The sequence below is a fragment of the Lithobates pipiens genome, unplaced genomic scaffold (genome assembly GCF_037356315.1).
Source record: "Lithobates pipiens isolate NorthernLeopardFrog02 unplaced genomic scaffold, aLitPip1_a1.2 Scaffold_18, whole genome shotgun sequence".
NCBI lineage: Eukaryota > Metazoa > Chordata > Amphibia > Anura > Ranidae > Lithobates > Lithobates pipiens.
The window spans coordinates 649,921,248-649,938,416 of NW_027507758.1; the positions used below are offsets into that span (position 1 = coordinate 649,921,248).

Genomic DNA, 17,169 nt, shown 5'->3' on the forward strand with positions numbered 1-17,169 from the left:
TATTTTTTCTCTGTGTTGTGTTTTTTTTTGTACTTTATTTCACAGGTGAATGGGTAGGGGTACATTGTACCCCATACTCATTCACATAGGGTGGGGGGCCGGTATCCGGGGGCCCCCTTCTTAAAGGGGGCTCCCGGATTCCGATAAGCCCCCCGCCCGCAGACCCCGACAACCAACGGCCAGGGTTGTCGGGAAGAGGCCCTTGTCCTCATCAACATGGGGACAAGGTGCTTTGGGGTGGGGGGGCCGCGCGGCCCCCCCTTCCCCAAGGCACCCCCCCATGTTGAGGGCACGCGGCCTGGTACGGCTCAGGAGGGGGGGCGCGCTCGTTCGCCCCCCTTTCCTGGCCGGCCGGGTAGCGTGCTCGGACAAGGGTCTGTTGTGGACTTTGGGGGACCCCACGCCGATTTTTTTCGGCGTTGGGGTTCCCCTTTAAGTCCATTCCAGGCGGCGGAGCCCGCGACGTCTCCTTCGCGGGCCCCGCCTACCTGTACACGCGCTCGAAATGGGCGGATTTGCCTCCGCCTTACGTGGGCGAGTCCGTTCATTTCAAAAGTTGAGCGAACTGTTTGTCAAACAGTTCGCTGAAACAGTCCGCTCAAAAAGTGCCGTGTGTGGCCATGTCCGTCCATGCTAATTTTGAGCGGACTGTTTGCCGAAACTGTTTGACAAACAAAGTTGGGCGAACAGTCCGCCCGTGTGTACGCGGCCTAAGTATTCTAAGGAGGTGTCCTTCCATTTAAAATCAAAGTCGCTCTGTAGTGTCACTACTGTGTCTGGTTTTAATGAGATGTTGAGGGCACGGGATTTGGCGTAGTTTACCTGAAGGCCTGAAACCTTTGCAAAATCTTTTAAAGTTTTGCAGAGGTTGGGGAGAGATGTGATGGGGGATGTTATGAAAAGCAGCATGTCATCTGTGAAAAGGCTGCAGTTATGGGTCTGAGCTCCACACGAGACTCCTTGAATTTTGGGGTTGGAACGTATGGCTATCGCCAGTGTTTCAACGGCGATGGCGAAAATTAAGGGAGGAAGGGGGCAGCCCTGTCTAGTGCCCTTGTAAATACTAAACGGTTTCGAGTAATAACCTTGGAGGCGAATCATTGCTTTCGGGGTGGAATAAAGGGGTGGAATAAAGGGCGTGTAAAATGCCTAATGCCGCGTACACACAAGCGAATTGTCCGGCGTACTTAGTCCGGCAAACAATTCGGTGGATAGTCCGGCGGACTTTCTACCGAACGGACTTGGCCACACACGGACACACAGAAAGTCCGGCGTTTGCTAGCGCGATGACGTACAGCACATACTACAGGACTAGAAAAAGGAAGTTCAATAGCCAGTAGCCTATAGCTTCCTTTTTCGTACTTGCGTCATTCTTAGTCTGCCGGACTAGCATACTCACGAACGTATTGTCCGCTGAAACCCAAGTCCGGCGGAAAGATTGGAGTGCAAAACTACTTCCTAAGTCTGCCGGACTTTACACTGGAAAAGTCCGCTGAAGCCCACACAATTCGCTCGTGTGTACGCGGCATAAGAAACACTGACTGAAACCCCATTAACTGCCACTGACATTACCAATGACACTCATAGCCCTTGTACACACGGTCGGAGATTCCGACGGAATGTGTCCGTTCGGACCGTTTTGACGGACAATCCGACTGTGTGTGTTCTCCATCGGACTGTTTCCGTCGGAGTATCCGACGGACCAAGTTTTCCAACTTGTCTGTAAAATTTTCCGACAACATGATCCAAACATGTGTAGTGAATTCCGATCGGACAAAGTGCCACGCATGCTCAGATCAAATTCCTACACCAAAGCTATTGGCTACTAGCCTGAACGTAGTCCCGTCGTAACGAAATAACGTCATCACGTTCTGAACGATCGGATTTTCCGACAACTTTGTCCGACCGTGTGTATGCAACGGTTTCGGACAAAATCCGTCTGACAAAATCCGTCGGAAAAAATCTGACGGATTTGGTTGTCCGAATGTCCGACCGTGTGTACAAGGGCATAGAGTGATCAGTGATAATACTATACACTGTCACTGTACTAATGACACTGGCTGGGAAGGGGTTAACATCTAGGGGTAATCAAAGGGTTAAATGTGTGCCTAACAATGTGTAATGTGCACTGCGCCCTGAGCCCACCCTGTTGTGTGAGATTAGCAAATTAATATTCGCTAATGTCTTCCTGTTTCTCCTCCCGACCAATCAGGAAGCGGGTCCTGAGACCCCCATTGGCAAGGAGTCCTAAGACCCTATTGGCCAGGAAGAGAAGCGACGGCCAGGACACGGAGGAGACAGAGGGGGCAAGCTGCAGCCGCTGTCATGACCTGCAGGGGGTAAGTGTGGGTCTGTTGGAGGCCAGGCAGGTGAGAGGGGGCGAGCTGGCCACTGGTGGGGGGGTGGTTGGTTTTGTCAATGGTGTCCGGGGGCGGGCTGGAGCAACAGGGGGTTAGTGTGGGGTGGCAGGCTGGAGCGATGGGGGTGGGTTAGTGTGGGGTGGTGGGCTGGAGCGACGGGGGGTTAGTGTTGGGTGGCGGGCTGGAGCGACGGGGGTGGGTTAGTGTTGGGTGGCGGGCTGGAGCGACGGGGGTGGGTTAGTGTTGGGTGGCGGGCTGGAGCGACGGGGTGGGTTAGTGTTGGGTGGCGGGCTGGAGCGACGGGGGTGGGTTAGTGTTGGGTGGCGGGCTGGAGCGACGGGGTGGGTTAGTGTTGAGTGGCGGGCTGAAGCGACGGGGGGTCTGTGGTCAGGTCTGCCTGCCACTCCCCGACCAATGGAGCCCCAGCTGCCACTGCTAATGACGATCAAAGGGTTGAACGTGTGCCTAGCAATGTGTGATGTGTGCTGATTTTTACTTCAGATCTCAGTTTCTCATCCAAAGCAGTGTTTCACAGATCGCTTAGTCTGTACAGAGCTCTGTGTTGTTTATCAACACAGAGCTCTGGATTGTGATTCTACACACCGTTCAGCAGGTCCATGAATGGGGGAGGGGAGGGAGCACACCCTAAACCCGGAAGCAGGCAGCAACGCATGGGTAAGTTGCTTTGTCTTCAGCCGCTGCTCGCCCACCGTACATTGCGGTTGGGTGGCAAATGGTTAATTTTTTGGTTCTATGTTATGTAGCACCCTGGAGTTTAGGCAGGGTTGCTCCTCACAAATTTACACACCAGGAATATATATCCTGGTTGAATGCTAGAGATCTATTGATGTCTCCCTAAGTTTGGCCTCGTTGCACTTTTCTACCACTAGGTGGCCAGGTACTTGGTGGTACTGGATATGAGAAGGCCAACTCAAGGTCAGGTTATGGGTATATGGGGTACCCTTTTCCCTTTAAAGTCCCACAAGAGGAACAAATTCCCTATGCATAGTCTATTTGGGATGTGAGTTAATCCTACTCTCTAGACCAACCTAGCACCCTCTCCCCATTATCATATGCGGTACCTCAGCCAATGGGCAAGGGGTTTTATCGAATCCCTTGGCCTGCTGGGAGTGCCTATATATTTGGGTGGAGTCAGGTGATCAGGGATCTTTGCCACCTGGACGGCTGTCTGGGTGGAAGTGTGTTGTAATGCCCGGGCTGCTAGGCTGGAGATGGGGCCTATCCCGGGCACATCTGTCTGCTAGGCTGGAGATGGGGCCTATCCAGAAGCAAGAGAGCAGCTCAGGGTTGGGATTGCATCTTGCAGTCCAACCAACATTGATGGTTCTGCCAGCCGGAGAACCTGTCGTGGTCGGACGTAGAGGAGAAGCTGTCGCCAGTAAGGGACCATCCGCCTAATTACCGGGGACCACAGTGAGTAACTGAAGCAAGTACCGGAGCAGAATTCTCACCAACCGTGAAGAATTGGGAAACTTCAGAGGGAATCAGGCCAGGGATCCAGCAAGTATGAGGTGACGCTTGCAGAGCAGCCTTGTGAGTCAAGCCCGGGACCGAGCAGGCCAGTGGGGTGAAGCTTGTGAGGTATTTTGAGTGCCAATCTAGGGACCCAGCAGGGAAGTGGGGGTGCCACTTGAGGAAGATACCACCCTGAAGATTGGAGGAGCTCAAGGGATTCAGTTGCAGTGAATCAGAGGGTCTAGTGAGAGACCGGGAGCTCAGTGGGCTGAAGAACTACAAGGAGGGATTGTAGTGGAATAGAAAGGGACTGTTCAGCTTTGTGTTAGGAACTTTTAAAGACTGTTGCCATAGGAGACAGCATTCCTGCACATGCGGATGTGGCGTCTGGCTGGATGCCTTTCCCTGCATGGCTGTCCTCCTATTGAAGTCTCTGAGGCTGCCAATTAGTCTTGCAACTACCTAATTGTGTCCTGGCCATAACCCTCTCTCCCCCAAAAAGTTTGTTAAGAGAAATAAACTTTTCTTTTGCATTCAAGAAGTGTCTGGCGCCCAATAATCTAACTACTCCACACCCACCATGCCTCACAACCCACCATATACAGAAGGATGTCAGCTATCCCTGGCCCTGGAGGTCCTCATTAGATCAAAGGAGACCTGGGACCTTGCTACATTTAAATAGAACAGAACATTAATTGTGAATACGTGGAGTAATCTTCTTTGCAGGGATGCCCCATCCTCTTCCCATCTCTGAACTTCCAGTGCTGCAATGGTTAACAGCTTCAGGCCTTCAGGCAGGACAGAAGTACAGATGGTCCTATGAGAACACGGCCCCTCCTACTTCCTCCTCCGTGGAGAAAAGTCCTTTCATTGGTTGTACTGCCTGAAACATTACCTGTAAATAAGGGGGGGGGGGGGCGGAATACCTGTGACTTAGACTATCCCCGTGTTACAAACAGTGTTCAGAGCCAGGAAGAGGACAGGGCATGCCTGTAGTTAAGATTTCTCCAGGGTCCAGTCACTGTTCTGGACCCTCAAGTGTCAGTGTGCCATTGTTTTGGACCAACAAGTGTCAGTGTGTCATTGTTCTGGGATCCCCATGTGTCAGTGTGTCATTTTCTGGGACCCCCAAGTGTCAGTGTATCATTGTTCTGGGACCCCCAAGTGCCAGTGTATCATTGTTCTGGGATCCCCAAGTGCCAGTGTATTATTGTTCTGAGACCTGTGACTTAGACTATCCCCATGTTACAAACAGTGTTCAGAGCCAGGAAGAGGACAGGGCATGTCTGTAGTTAAGATTTCTCCAGGGTACAGTCACTGTTCTGGACCCTCACGTGTCAGTGTGCCATTGTTTTGGACCAACAAGTGTCAGTGTGTCATTGTTCTGGGATCCCCATGTGTCAGTGTGTCATTGTTCTGGGACCCCCAAGTGTCAGTGTATCATTGTTCTGGGACCTCCTCCCAGGTTGCAGAGAACATTGTGACTACAAGTCCCAACAGGTAGGAAAAGGGAAGAGAAGCCAGGGTTTAGGGAAGTCTCATTTGAGATGTGAGAGTTGACCAGAGACTGGGCTGCTGAGTTGGAAAGCTGCCTGTTGTGAGTGTTTACCAAGGTGTCGGAGAGACTGGGCTTCCACATCTGCACAGGTGACGGAGAGAACCAGCAAACTGGATGAAAGGGTTGTCTCTGGTTCCATGAGAGATCCCCATAACTGGGTCCCTGAGTTGCCACCAACGCCACCGGTCCTGGACACCAGTGGGTGGGAGGAGGCTTACTTACTGCTTGTAAAGTGGTGAGAGGCCAAGGGCCACAGCCTCATTACACATTTCACAGACAGCATGGTGGTGAGAGACCATGGGCCACAACTTTCTTACCCACGTTTTAAAGGGATAGTGCCAATTTGCCTCAAGATACAGTTTGGGTATTTATGCCCTATACCAGCCTCTGCCAACCTTTTTAACCAAGCGGAACCCTTGAAATAATTTTTAAGTCTCAGGGATCCCCTAGGGAGATTAACCAATTCAGGGGTCATTGGGAAGATGCCCCTTACATTGGTGATGGCAAGTGGGAAGAATGCTCTTCTATACAGGGGTGTCCGGAATAACAGCCTTGTGGCCATGCTGCTGGCTCTGCCAAGTGTGGTTGGACCGTGAACAATGAAGGTACCATCAGATGGGAGGTCAATTAACCACAGCTCACGGAACTCCTAGCCACGCCTGGAGGAACCTCAGGGTTCCACAGAGCCCTGATTGAGAATGGGTGCTCTATACCATGAGATCCACCTAAAATGACCTTTTAGCTTCCAGTACCGTTCCTTTCTTTAGAACCTTCCTAGATCCAAGGTTCAGACACTTAAAGTGGTAATAATTGCATTGTTTGTAGACAAGTGCAGAGTGAAATATTTTGTTTCGGAATTTAGTTTTCGTCCGAAAAATACATTTATTTAGTTACTCCCAAAATTCGTTTTTATTTGTTTCGTTTTTCGTTCAAAAATTGCATTCGTCCGAAAATCCACATGAATTACGGTCAAATCTGTCTTTGAAGGCTTATGGTGTCTGTCGAATGTGTAAAGAAGATTCGACGGAGCTGCTAAACTCTATATAGCCTATAGGTGGAGCATTTGACTCTGGAAATGTACGATTGCAGCGTCGTACAGTTTCGATGCTCCGTCGAATATTATTATAAACGTGGGTGTTTTTTTCGTTGCTTTGTCGAAATCTCCGTCGTTCATGTTGAATGAATGGTCTGAGGCCGCGTACACACGCGCGGACTGTTCGGCCAACCTTGTCCGTCCAACAGTTTGAGCGAACAGTCCGCTCAAACTTAGCATGGACGGACATGGCCACACACGACGAACGAACAGTTTGCTGAAACCGTGCGCGATGACGTATGTCACGTACGACGGGACTAGAAATAGGAGGTCCAAGACACAGCAAAGCACCCTTTGGGCTCCTTCTGCTGACTTTGCGTTAGTAGAAGTTTGGTTAGAGACGATTCGCGCTTTTCAGACTTCAGCTTAATTTGTCCGTTCACTGCGGCGCAGTCTACCTGTGAGGTTTGTATCTGTCTTTCGGTACGCGTGGATCAGTTGTACCTGTTATTAGGCGCTTCTGGTCCGCTCGTTTCTGGGTTTCAGGTCGTTCTTCATAGGTCTGGCTGTTCTTCAGTGCGTTCAGTTGAGCTTGTCTGTCCAGCCGACCGTTTCAAAGCCATGGAGTGTGGACGTACTCGGGAACGAGTTGGTGCTGTATGGGGGCTTGGTGTTGGGGTTAATTCTTTGACCCGAGCCCAGTCTGTGAACAGGGTGAGGAGGAGTTCATGGACAAAGAATTGGTTGCGCCAGCGTGACCAATTCTCTCATATGTCTTTACTCCGTGAGATCCGTGAGAATAATCCTGATGATTTCAGGAATTATCTCAGGATGACGGACCCCGTTTTTCACCGTCTGCTGGCTTTGCTGACCCCTTATATCAGCAGGCAGGATACCTGCATGCGGCAAGCCATCACTCCGGAGCAGAGGCTCGTCGCCACGTTGCGCTACTTGGCGACAGGGAGAAGCCTTCAGGACCTCAAGTTCTCGACAGGCATCTCCCCCCAGGCTCTGGGGATCATTATTCCAGAGACCTGTTCTGCCATTATTCGGGTCCTGCAGAAGGACTATATTAAGGTAAGTTTGTTATTTTAATATTGCATTGTATGTTTGTATTAATTTCATCATGACTTTTAATATCCATGACAGGAATATGATGTGAATGTCCCCTTTATATGAATGCATGCACATTTTTTTATATATTTTTTTTTGGTGTCATTTTTTTTTTTCTTTAAATGTTTTTTTTTTTTTTGTGTCATTTTTTTAGCATTCAAATTTTTTTCATGTGTTGTGGACTTAGTAATTAGTCCCCACCCCACCCCACTTACCCACCTAATTTATGTCCCCTGGTCCATCAGAGGGCTGATTAATCTGTGAATTGGTCCGCCTATTTATATATATATATATATTTTTGGTGTCTTTATTTTTTTCTTTAAATGTTTTTTTGTTTTGTGTCACTTTTTTTTTCTTTAAATGTGTTTTTTTTTTTTTATTTTTTTTTTAGCTTTTTACCTTTTTTGTGTATACATCCTGTGTGGAGAGAGAGAGAGAGAGATATATAGAGAGAGATATATAGAGAGAGATATGGATTGTCAACTCATTAATTATTCCTCCCCACTCAAATTATGTTCATGTGTTGTAGACTTAGTAATTAGTCCCCACCCCACTCAAATTATGTTCATGTGTTGTGGACTTAGTAATTAGTCCCCACCCCACTCAAATTATGTTCATGTGTTGTGGACTTAGTAATTAGTCCCCACCCCACTCAAATTATGTTCATGTGTTGTGGACTTAGTAATTAGTCCCCACCCCACTCAAATTATGTTCATGTGTTGTGGACTTAGTAATTAGTCCCCCCCCCCCACCCCACTTACCCACCTAATTTATGTCCCCTGGTCCATCAGAGGGCTGATTAATCTGTGAATTGGTCCGCCTACTTTTTTTTGTTCTTGGCAGAAAACAAATTAGCAAGATTTCTGTTTAACTGTTGTTCCAAAATGTTTTTGAATTTTCTTTGTTATGAATTGTTTTTATTTAATGACTAATTTTTTTTTTTTTTTTTTTTGTTTCAGCTTCCTTCAACGCCACAGGAATGGCAGACTGTGGCTTCCCAGTTCGCTGCCCGTTGGGACTTCCCCAACTGCGGAGGGGCCATCGACGGGAAACATGTGCGGATTGTGCCCCCACCCCATTCGGGGTCCTACTATTGGAACTATAAGGGGTTCCATAGTGTGGTGCTAATGGCGGTGGTGTCGGCACAATGTGACTTCCTTTATGTGGATGTGGGGAAGAACGGCCGGATGTCTGACGGAGGAGTCTTTAGGCAGACCGAGTTCTGCCACCGTCTTACCACTGGTGGCCTGGACTTGCCACCAGATGCCGAAAATGTGGAGGGGCTCCCGTTTGTTTTTCTGGCTGACGAAGCGTTTGGTCTGAGTGAACATCTCATGAGACCCTTCCCCCAAAGGACCCTCACCCCGGAGAGGAGGATTTTTAATTACCGGCTGGCCAGAGCAAGAAGGGTTGTGGAGAGTGCCTTTGGCATTATGGCCAGCCGGTTCCGTCTGTTGCTGACAGCCATCAACCTGGCAGAATATAAACTCAACTATGTTGTTCTGTGCTGCTGCATTCTACACAATTTTTTAAGGAAATTTTCTGGTAACCAGTACCTGCAGCCTATTGGGCCTGAGGCCGGACTCAGGCTTCCAGAACTGACAGGGCTGGATCATGCCCTTCCTGGCTTAGCCCCCCAAACAGCACGTGAGGTGCGTGACCGGTATGTCAGCTATTTTAATGGTAGGGGGGCTATTCCAATGCCAGCTGACCAATAAAAAAAATCTTTTTCTTGAAATATGTCTTGTCTGTTCAAATTTTTAAGTTTGGTTCTTGTTTGCTTTTCACGTTGCTTGTATCCTACATTGTCCTAATTCAGGGATATGCAATTGGCCAACCTCCGGCTGGTGCAAAACTACAAGTCAATCATGCCTCTGGGTCTCATGCTTGTGGCTGCCAGTCTTGCTATGCTTCATGGGACTTGTAGTTCTGCAACAGCTGGATTTCCACTAATTGCATATTCTTGTCCTAGTGCATTTGTATAGCAAAGTGGTTTTTGACAATAGGAAATAAGGCCCTTTGTGACAGAAAACACAAAATGACTTTACAAACTGGTATTGAGTATTGAAAGAAGTAGACACACACATTTTTTTTTGATTTTTTAATAGTGCACATTAAAACCAGTGCCTCTTATTTAGATCTTTTTTTTTTTTTTTTGTGTTTTTTTTTTTTTTTTTTTTGTGAAATTGTTTTTTTAAAAATATTTGTTTTTTATATTTTTTTTGTTTTTAAAAATTATTATTTTTTTTTTTTTTTTTTTTTTTTTTTTTTTGGTAAACATAAAAATATATAAATATATCAAAAATACAATTATCACAAAAATTTAAAATAATAAAATCAGATTTTGAACTATTTACACCAAACAAGGGGTAAAGCCAAATTTTGAAGATGCACACCAAAAATTGGTAATGTCAACATGTGCTATGTACCATCATGAGTGATCAATGGACGTGTTTGGTGTGTGCAATCCCTTCCTCTCTCATACTAGAAGGAGGAAGGGTTTGCAAACACCAAATGCGTCCATTGCGATCCTCTGATGGCACATAGCACATGTTGACACACCGTGTGCATCTTCAAAATTTGGCCTATAAAAATATTGTAACAACCTTAAAAACTTTTGGGCAAGGAAATGAAGGACATGATCGATTGTGGTTTAGGGGAAAAGGGGCTTATATTCTCCCTAAAACATCGATCATGTCCTTCATTTCCTGCCTCATAGGGACCAGCTCTTGTTGCATGGCCTGGATGTTGCTCTCCATGATGTCGATCCTGGCATTCCAGGCCATAATCTGCCCTATCAGCCTGTGGGCACTGTCCGATGTAAATGGCTCGGCTACCACAACCAGATCATCACCTAAAAACATGTGTAGAAAAAAAAAATGGTTAACATATACAGCCATTAATTGTTTAGCTTAAGCTGGGTTGTCAGACACTCACTTTCACTCTCCTCCACATCTAGCCCTGGGCTCGGCTCATCCAGTGGAGCTACGGAGCTTGGTCCAGCGGAGGATACCGAGCTCCGTAGCTCCCTCGCAGACACAGGACTGGGCAGCTCCAATACCGATGCAGGGCTGGGGTTGGGGCTGGGGCTGGGGCTAATTGCCCAATCAGGCTGGCGAGGTCGGGGGGTCCTGGGCTGCTCCGCCTCTTGTCTGAGTCTTTGTTTCCCTATGAGAATGAAAAAAAAAAAAAAAATACTTTTAAGCATAGTGATATTTGAGTTCAGAAATTTGAATATGAAACATTGGTTTGAAGTGGTGTAAAATTATTAGTTGCTTATTACAAGATCCTAGTTTAATACATCCTTAAAATTACTTTTTTACAGTTAAGGTTGTGTTCAGACTGCTGCGATGTGTGAACGCTGCAAATCTACTGTGGTTTCACGCATCGCATGCGGAGTTCGCACTGCCCTATGTGACCTGCTGGGAGTATCAGTGTAAAGTTTTATTGACACCTCCAAATTAGTTCTCATATCACAGTGCAATCTTTAAACTCGGACAGGAATCGGACCACATGGTGTGAACATCCATGTGATCCGATTTGGCTGTGGACTCAAAAAAGGGCCATGTACAAGTTTGGTCCGGATGCGATGTAAATTCAGCCATACTATATGCATGGCTGAAATCGCATCACACAGAGATCACATGTGATTTGCACTGCAGTGCGGTGCAAATCACATTTGATCTCGTACATTGCAGCAATGTGAACCTAGCCTTTAACCAAACTGTGATACTGTATATCTTTTGTCCAAGTTTCACAGACGGACACACTCGAATCAACGCCTGGAGTACCTGTGTGTGATTATGTCAAAAATGTTCTATGATGGCCCAAACTACACTTATAAAAGTTTCCTAGTCCAGATGTTGAACCAGCATTTTATCTATCTATCTATCTATCTATCTCATTTTTTTAATTGAGTCTACATTGCACTGAATAAATTTATGAAACTTTATTAAAAATTTATATCTTATAAACTGAGCATGACAATTCAGTTTATCATGAACAATACAAAAAAAAAAAAAAAAAAAATAACTAATTAAAATCTAATCCAACACCAGATAAATTTACACCATACACAAATTCATGCTATTTACGCCCACATATACGAACAACCATATGCGCCATATTTTCATAAACAACCTACACGAACGATTACGATCCGCCAGAGGTTCAGTCACTATCTACATGAACGATTACGATCAAATCCGCCAGTTTTACATACACTATCTATACGTACGATTACGATCAAATCCGCCAGTTTTACATACACTATCTATACGTACGATTACGATCAAATCCGTCAGTTTTACATACTATCTACACGAACGATTACGATCAAATCAAACGATTATGTCCGACAGTCACGAAAAACGCGGAGTTTACTCACTTTTTTTCAGGACCTTTTTGATGCGGTCATATTGGTCCGGCTCCCTGGACTTGATGTCCGACCATCTTTTCCGCAGCTGGTCCTTTCCTCTCCGTACCCCGAATTTTGACTCCAAGGTGGTGACCACCTCGTCCAAGATGGCGCTTTTTCTTATGTTGGGTTTTGGGTAAGGACCATGTTCCCCATCATAATCCTCCCTTTGAAGGATAGCTACCATCTCCACCATCTCTTCGAACGCCATATTGGTGGCCTTATATCTCCTCCTTGCTTGGGGCCCACGGCTTTCCTCCGCGCTGCTCACGCTGCTAATTGAGCTTGCATCCGCCATTTTCCACTCTCATACACCCACAGCGGAAGGAGGGTAAAAGGGGCGGGGAAACACGGTCGCAAGGAACGTCAGGGGCGGGCGACGCAGGCGGAGCCAGAGCGCATGCGCCGCGTATAAAGCGGTACCACGAGGCCGTACGCTTGTCCGAACGGGAGCAGCGAGTGCTACACGCGACGGTAAGATAGTTGTCATTTGTTATTATTTTCGGTTAATTTAAAGCCTGCGTTAGGGATATTCATATTGAATTTTATTCTTATTGATGTTTAATTGATTTCTATGTGGGTTGGTGGTTGAGTGGGCTTGGTGTTTTGTGTGGTAGTGTGGGGGTGGGTGTTTAGGGGGTGGGGCTAGTGTGTGTGTGTGTGTGTGTGTGTGTGTGTGTGTGGGGGGGGGGGGGGGGGGTGTGGGGGTGTTTGTGTGGGGGGGGGGGTGTTTGTGTGGGGGGGCAGTAGTGTGTGTAGAGTGTGTGGGTGTGTGTGTGTGTGTGTGTGGGGGGGTGTGTGTGTGTGGGAGGGGTAGTGTGTGTGGGAGGGGTAGTGTGTGTGGGGGTGTGTGTGTGTGGGAGGGGTAGTGTGTGTGGGGGTGTGTGTGTGTGGGAGGGGTAGTGTGTGTGGGGGTGTGTGTGTGTGGGAGGGGTAGTGTGTGTGTGTGTGTGTGGGGGGGGGGGTAGCGTGTGTAGTAGTGTGTGTCTCGCCTACATTGTCACAATATAGTGTGCATTTGGTCTGACTATTTTTTTTTCCCAGAAAATGCAAAAGTATAGTGCAGACCCCTTTAAAGAGGAGGCCTTCCTCTCCACCTTTATAGATCTAGTGGAGTCCCACAGCAATCTGTGGGATACAAAACACCCCCAATACCCAATCCGTTCTGCCCGGAAGAAGACACTGGAGACAGTTTTGGCGTTTGTGAAAACCCGACTCCCCCAGGCAGACACTACCTTTGTGAGCAACAAAATTCAGAACCTGCGTAGCGCGTATAGGCGGGAGCAACGAAAGATCCTAGAGTCCCAAACATCAGGATCAGCAGCAGGTCAGGTCTATGTACCTAGGCTGTGGTATTATGACAGGCTGCGTTTTCTGGATGACACGTCAGAAGCCAGGCCGTCACTTTCGACTCTTCCGTCTACCCGTCCCTCCACCCTTCCCTCCGCCTCAGGTGAGCCATCCCTGGAAGATCCAGACCCTTCCTTGCTGGACGAGGTTGATGCGCCCAGCTGGAGCCAGGTATATTTTAGTTTCTAACGTTTGGATTGCTCAAATATTAATGATGTCAAGTTCAATGTTTGAATTGCTTCCAAATCTAGGATTTCATCACAAATTAAATTAGATAGAAGGATACAGTAGTTTACACAAATGTGGCTCAAATCTTAATGAACTGATGGAAAAATGATGGTGTCAAAATGATAGCCTTTTGTATTTCAAGACAAATGTATTTGCAAGTGAGAACTGTAAAATTGTTAGTGATTGATGATTTCTAAATATAGACATATTTTAGTTATTGATTGCTTTGTTTTTTTACACAGGATGAGCTCACCCAGGAGGAGGCCGGGACCAGTGGTATGGAGGAGGAGGCCGGGACCAGCCACACGCAGGAGCTAGCTGGGCCCAGCAGGAGTAGGACTGAGAGCCAGGTCCCTCCCCTCCGCTTAGCCAGCAAAAGGCCCAGGAGGATGGGCCGTACAGAGGAGGAGTCCTTGGTGCTGATACGGCAAGCCACCCAGATTTTGACCAAACCCCCCAATCCGCAGGAGGCCTATGCCACTTATCTGGCTAGCAAGCTCCAGGAAATGGACAAACCCCAAAGAGACATGTGTGAGGCAATCTTCTTTGATGCCATACAGCTGGGTCTGAAGGGTGAGCTCACACCCACCACGAAGCTCTACAAAACAGACCCTAATGCTCCTCCTCCTCCTCCTCCTCCTCCTCCTCCTCCTCCTCCTACCACAACTCCACCACCAGAGGCACAGCCTCCAGCGAAGCGTGGAGGGAAGGCTAGACGGAAGAGTCGCAAGTGACTGCCTGGCTTCAGTCTGCTCTGAAAGAAGACGCAGGCTGTTGTAGTACCACAGTCTGGGGACATAGATCTCATCTGCTGCTGTTCCTGGTCTTTGGGATTCTAGGACCTGGTTGTGCTCCCTATGTACATGCTACGCAGGTTCGGAATTTTGGTGTCCACTCACTTGATGTGTGCCTGGGGGACAAAAGGCTTCACAAACGTCAAAATTGTCTCCAGTGTTGCCTCCCTCTTAATTTATTTTGGTTATGAGGAAAAATAAAAATTTTTGATTTAAAAAAAAAATTGTATGTTTTCTTTTTTTTTTTTTTTTTATCAATATTTTTGTATAATTTTGGGTTAAAAAAAACAAAGTTTATTTGTGAGTAGGCAGATACATGTCAAAAAACTCTGGGGGTTATTTACAAAACACACGTTCATGTAAATATGCTAACTTCAAGTGCAATTTTTAAAGCACTGCAAGTGCACTTGGAAGTGCAGTCGCTGTAAATTTGAGGCTTAACATTTGAAATGAGGGGAAGCTCTGCTGATTTTGAACATGCAATCATGTGTAGGCTAAAATGATGGTTTGGGTATCTATCTATCTATCTATCTATCTATCTATCTATCTATCTATCTATCTATCTATCTATCTATCTATCTATCTATCTATCTATCTATCTATCTATCTATCTATCTCTACTTGCATAGTCCTGCTTGTCCCAAAAAAATGAAAGTCCATCTTGTTTCAAACCCCCCACCCAAAAAAAAAATAAAAAAAAAAAAAAAATAGTAGTTCCAAAAAATATATAGTAATAGATTTTTTTTTTTTCCTGAAATAAATAAATATATATATATAAAAATAAATATATATAAAAATAAATATATATATATAAAAATAAATATATATATATATATAAAAATAAATAAATAAATATATATATAAATAAATATATATATATATATATATATATAATATATATTTTTTTTCTTTTTATATAAATTGGGAATATATTTTTGATATAATTGGAAGATTAATCATAGGATGAGGATGAATAAAAACATGTAGTATAACTCTGTGTGAATATAAGCAGCAAAGCTACTTCACTTTTCTTGCATTACGAAGAAGAAAAGAACGGGCTATATTAAAAAAAACCACAAAATTAGCAGCATGACGAATATGCTAGCTTCAATCCGAACACTAGTTTTACAAGACCGAGCGCTTCCGCCCTGTAAATTCTTTCTGAGTATGCGCGGAACTTAGTTGGCCGAACAAGCCTACACACGAGCGAACAGTCCGCTGAAACCTTGTTTCAGCGGACAGTTTTTCGGAATTTCCGTAAGACCTTGTTCGGCCAACTGTCCGCTGAAACTGTCCGCTGAAGCCCCACACACGAGCGGACTGTCCGCCCAAACACTGTTCAGCGGACAAGGTTGGCCGAACAGTCCGCGCGTGTGTACGCGGCCTAAGTCTCACAGTGTCAGGTGTCCGATAGTGAGTGACTGATAATAACGAATATGGCGGCAACCCATTGTGAGAGCGACATGGAGGCATTGGAGGACGTTCCTGGGCCAACTACAAGTGTTTCTGTATATATATTATATACTCGTTCAAAGAGAAACTGGTGGACTGGTGATAGCGATCATTTAACAGACAGGTAACAAGATTCTATAATAATAAATCCCCCCCACAACACAGGCAGCCACTGAGGCTATTACAACAACACTAGCAGCAACACTAGTATCACTATAAGGTTCTCACACTAACACAATAGCAGCAGATTATTAGGAAAAAGCTAAGCTGAACTGTAGCTTGCTTCACTATTGTTCTGCTGTTGTGCTTAATAATAATTCGGGTTCTCTGACAAGTGGCAATTCAAACGGACCAGCTAAGATTGACTGTCTTCTGAAATGATTCATTGTCTGTGTCTCTCTCTGCTAGCAATGGTAAGTGAAAGTAAGTTGGCTGTACGTGTGTACTTAGTTCCAGCTATTTTACTGCTCCTCCTCTTTGGTTACAATCAGCCAATAACATTCATCATCATCATTATTTTTATTTTACTTCCCCCACCCAATTCCAGAATCTTTTCGCTCTGTCAAATCTTTTCTCTCTATGTTGAATATTTTCTTTCTATGTCAAATCTTTTCTCTCTATGTCGAATATTTTCTCTCTGTCGAATCTTTTCTCTCTGTCGAATCTTTTCTCTATATAATCTTGGACTAATAGAGGTAAGGTTAGGCACATTCGACTTAGTTCTAGCTATTTTACTGCTCCTCCTCTTTGGTTACAATCAGCCAATAACATTCATCATCATCATTATTTTTATTTTACTTCCCCCACCTAATTCGAGAATCTTTTCGCTCTGTCGAATCTTTTCTCTCTATGTTGAATATTTTCTCTCTATGTCGAATCTTTTCTCTATATGTTGAATATTTTCTCTCTATGTCGAATCTTTTCTCTATATGTTGAATATTTTCTCTCTATGTCGAATCTTTTCTCTCTATGTCGAATCTTTTCTCTCTATATCGAATCTTTTCTCTCTATGTCAAATCTTTACTCTCTATGTCAAATCTTTTCTCTCTATGTCGAATCTTTTCTCTCTGTCAAATCTTTTCTCTCTATGTCGAATATTTTCTCTCTGTCGAATATTTTCTCTCTCTGTCGAATCTTTTCTCTCTCTCTCTGTCGAATCTTTTCTCTCTATGTCGAATCTTTTCTCTCTGTCAAATCTTTTCTCTCTATGTCGAATATTTTCTCTCTGTCGAATATTTTCTCTATATAATCTTGGACTAATAGAGGTAAGGTTAGGCACATTCGACTTAGTTCTAGCTATTTTACTGCTCCTCCTCTTTGGTTACAATCAGCCAATAACATTCATCATCATCATTATTTTTATTTTACTTCCCTCACCCAATTCCAGA

At 45.5% G+C, this 17,169-nt stretch overlaps 1 long non-coding RNA gene across 1 annotated transcript; it reads left to right on the top strand.

Annotated features, from left to right (window-relative positions):
* Nucleotides 1–7,388: 7,388 nt before the first annotated feature.
* Nucleotides 7,389–9,278, top strand: LOC143989332 (uncharacterized). Its single transcript, XR_013277015.1, has 2 exons — nucleotides 7,389–7,504; nucleotides 8,500–9,278. It is a non-coding gene; the product is annotated as an uncharacterized LOC143989332 (long non-coding RNA).
* Nucleotides 9,279–17,169: the final 7,891 nt, after the last annotated feature.